Here is a 4,263-nt window from a genome sequence, read left to right as displayed (position 1 = left end):
ATTTTTGTATTTTTAATAGAGACGGGGTTTTGCCATGTTGGCCAGGCTGGTCTGGAACTCCTGACCTTAGGAGAGCCATCTGTCTCGGCCTCCTAAAGTGCTGGATTACAAGCGTGAGTCACCATACCCTGCTGATCCAGGTTATTTCTTAGTGAAGATCTGGAATTAAAAAAAGCCTGTTAACTGTTTAATCATCGCAACTTTTTAACATACTCTGTGACATAGAAACATGTGGGCTCAGTGGTTACTATTATTGTTATTGGCAGTGATGACAATGTAATTCATTGTCATTGTGATTACAGATACATCACAAGCCCCTCTCTGTGGACACCCTGCAACTCCATTGTAGTCCTCTTCATAAGTCAGGGGTGTGGTGGAAAACTCCCAGAAATGGGAGATGTATTCCTTACAAGAGGCAGAGTGGTGCAGATGTAGAGCGAGTAGGCTCTGAGACCAGACAGCCATTCAAAGGCAGGCTTCAAATGCTGGCTCGACTGCTTGCCTGCTGTGAGGACACCAGCAAATCACTTGAACTCCCTGTGTGTGTTTCCCCATCTGTTAAATTGGGGTGATAACAGTACTGGCCTCATAGGGTTATATGACAATTAAATGCATGTAAAGCATTCACAACAGTGCCCTACAGACAGTATGCATTCAATAATGCCTGTCATGCTTATGGCCCTACGTCATACAAAGTGGTCTCTTGAAGGTACAATCAGCATGATGCTAGGAGGGCACTTATTAAATTAATGCAATCGTCTTCTTGTATTTAAATATCAGTGAGAATCATTTATATTCATTTTACTTTTAAAATTCTTCCCGAGTTCAGTAAATGGGTGGTAAATATTTGAAGAATTTGGTTTTACTAATATCATGTGTTTGTTAGCATTTAATATTTGATGCATACCAAAGGGTGTATGCGTTGAATATATAAATATTAGCCTCTCCTCTTCTCTCTTCTGATTTCTCCTTCAGAAATGAACACTTTCTGGAATTTTAAAATTTCTTTATTTTTTTGTTTTAAGAAGCAGTTTTGCTCTTGATGCTCAGGCTGGAGTGCAGTGGCGTGCTTTTGGCTCACTGCAAACTCTGCCTTCAGGGTTCAAGCGATTCTCCTGCCTCAGCCTTCTGAGTAGCTGAGACTACAGACACCCGCCACCACACTCAACTAATTGTTGTATTTTTAGTAGAGATGAGGTTTCACTATGTTGACCAGGCTGGTCTAGAACTCCTGACCTCAGGCCACTTTCTGGAATGCACAGATTTTTTTTTTTTTTTTTTTTTTTTGAGACTTTTTTTTTTTTTTTTTTTTTTTTTTGAGACAGAGTCTCACTGTCATCAGGCTAGAGTGCAGTGGAGTGATCTTGGCTCACTGCTACCTCTGCCTCCTGGGTTCAAGTGATACCCCTACCTCAGCCTCCCCAGTAGCTGGGTCTACAGGCGCACACCACCACACCCGAATTTTTTTTTTGTATTTTAGTAGAGACAGGGTTTCACTATGTTGGCCAGGCTGGTCTTGAACTCCTGACCTTGTTATCCACCTGCCTCAGGCTCCCAAAGTTCTGGGATTATAGACGTGAGTCACCGCACCCGGCCTAAAATGCACACATTTTAAATGTACAACTTGATTAATTTTTACACAGTATACACTTATGTAAACTGTGTATACTTACATAATATACACCTGGATTGGGTCATGGAATATTATATGTACTCTAGAAATGTCCCTTTCCAGTCAATCCTCCCTCCACCCGCATCCCAAGGTAGCCACTGTTCTGATTTGTGCCACTGTAGATTAGTTTTGGAATTGTGAAGTATGTACTCTTGTCTTTTGGGCTGGCAGCGTTCTAGTTGCAAGATTCCTCCATATTGTTGTATGCAGTGGTAGTTTATTCATTTTTGTGGGTGAGGAGTATTCCACTGTAGAATAAACCATGCAATGTATTCACTCATTCTATTATTCATGGGCATTTGTGCTGTGTCTGTTTTCTGGCTATGATTAAGAAACCTGCCATGAATTCTCCTGTCCTTATCTTTTGGGGCACATATTTACTCATTAATGTTGGTTATAATGAGTTTAGTTGCCATGTCGCCAGGTAGGTACATGCTATCATAGATACTTTAAACAGTTTTCCAATCTTTGGTATTGTTAAAAAACGTTTCTAGCAATATTGGTAGTTGTAGTGGGCTCTAGTGAGCTATACATTTCCCCTTGTCTCAATTTTAGTTGCATCGAATAACTTTTGTTTCCTTTTTTGTTTGTTTGTTTTTTTGAGACAAGATCTCATGCTGTAGCCCAGGCTGGAGAGCAGTGGCATGAATGCTGCTCACTGCAGCCTTGACCTCCCGGGCTTAAGTGATTCTCCCACCTCAGCCTCCTGAGTAGCTGGGACTACAGGTGTGCACCACTGTGCCCAGCTGATTTTTGTATTTTTTGTAGAGCTGGGGTTTTGCTTTTTCCTGTTGGCTGGGCTGGTCTTGAACTCCTGGGCTCAAGTGATCTTCCCACCTTGGCCTCCCAAAGTGCCAGGATTACAGAAGTGAGCCACCACGCCTGGCCATAGTTGTATCCAATAACTTGTGATACGTTATTTTCATTGCCACTCAGTTAAAAATATTTTCTGATTTCCATATGTATATATTGCAAATATTTTCTCCTATTCTGTGACTTGCCTGTTCTTGTTATTCATGGTATTTTTTGTTGTTGACTAGAAGCTTGATATTTTAATGAGTTATTTTTTCACTTTTACTCATGTGTTATTTAGAAAAGTATATTCCCTAATTTCTGAGTATCCAGAAATTTCCTAGTTATCTTTCTGTTTTGGACTTCTTGCTCAATTTCATTGTCGTCAAAGAATATCCCATTTACTTAGGTATGTTAAAATTTCCAATAGTACGTGTGGATCTGAATTTTTTCCCCTTAGTTCTGTCAGTTTTTGCTTTATTTATTTTGAGGCTATGTTATTATGTGTATACAAAGTTAGACTGGAAATTCTTTTTTTATTAAATTGATCCTTTTATTGTTAGGAAATATCATTCAGTGAAATTGCCTGCCTTAAAGTTTATTTGTCTGATATTTGTCTAGCTACACCAGCTTTCTTTTGATTGTTTGCTTGGTGTATATTTTTCATCCTTTTAGCTTCAACTTTTTCCGTTTTTGTGCTGCTGCATAACAAACCACCCCAAAATTTAGTGGCATAAACCAACAAACATTGTATTATGCTCATAGGTTTTGTGGGTGAGGAATTTGGACAGAGCTTAGCAGGAACACTTTATATCTGTTCTACATTGTCTGGAGTCTTGGCTGGAAAGATGTGAATTATTGGGGGCTAGAATCTGGAGACTTCTTCTATAACATGTCTGGTACCTGGACTGGGCTAACTTGGGACTGGACTCAGCTAGGACTGTGGATTTTAGTGCCTACTTGGACTTCCTTATAACATGGTGGCCTTGAGTAGTCAGATTTCTGACACAGTGGCTCAGAGCTCTAAAAGTGACTGCTTCAGCAAACAAAGCATAAATTGCATAGACTTTTATGCTCTTGCCTCCAAAGTCCTGCAGTATTACTTCTACTGTACTCTATTGGTTGAAGGAATCACATGCCCACACAGACTGGGGAAGGGAGACAGACTCCATCTCTTAATGAGAGGGGTGCCAAAGGATTTGCGGCTATGTTTTAAAACTGCCACACAACTTTTCTTTTTGTATCCTTATATTTGAGGTTCATTTTTATCCAGTCTCACAATCTTTGTCTTTTAACTGGCATCTCTGGACCATTTATATTTAATTACTGACGTTATGATTTAAATCCATCATCTTATAATTTACTTTCTTTTTTGTTAATTTTGTTCCCCTTTTTCTCCTTCTTCAGATTATTCATGTATTTAAAAAATCATTCCACTTCCCTACTCTAAAGCTTGTTAACTGTACATTCTTTTATTATTCTTTGGTGATTACCCTAGAGTTTGCATGCCATCTTTGCTCAAGGGGCCATGCTAATCTTCTCTGTATTCTTCCCATTTTGATGTATATGCTGCCAAAGTGAACACAATGATTAGCCTAGAGATTGCAACAGGTATGATTATTTTGCTATAACCAATGTTAAATTACTAGAGTTGGCCTCCATATCCATGGGTTCCGTATCTGTGGATTCAACCAACCTTTGACCAAAAATGTTTGGGGAAAAAAAAATGGATGGTTACATCTGTATTGAACATGTACAGACTTTTCTCTTGTCATTATTTCCCTAAGCAATACAGTGAA

At 39.2% G+C, this 4,263-nt stretch overlaps 1 non-coding gene across 1 annotated transcript; it reads right to left on the bottom strand.

The window, feature by feature from the left end:
• Positions 1 to 3,941: 3,941 nt before the first annotated feature.
• LOC119472512 lies at positions 3,942 to 4,049 on the bottom strand. Its single transcript, XR_005201661.1, has one exon. It is a non-coding gene; the product is annotated as a U6 spliceosomal RNA (small nuclear RNA).
• Positions 4,050 to 4,263: the final 214 nt, after the last annotated feature.

The sequence above is a fragment of the Cebus imitator genome, unplaced genomic scaffold (genome assembly GCF_001604975.1).
Source record: "Cebus imitator isolate Cc_AM_T3 unplaced genomic scaffold, Cebus_imitator-1.0 Scaffold5, whole genome shotgun sequence".
Lineage (NCBI taxonomy): Eukaryota > Metazoa > Chordata > Mammalia > Primates > Cebidae > Cebus > Cebus imitator.
Note: the sequence above shows the minus strand (reverse complement) of the source record. Positions and strands in the feature narration are given on the sequence as shown.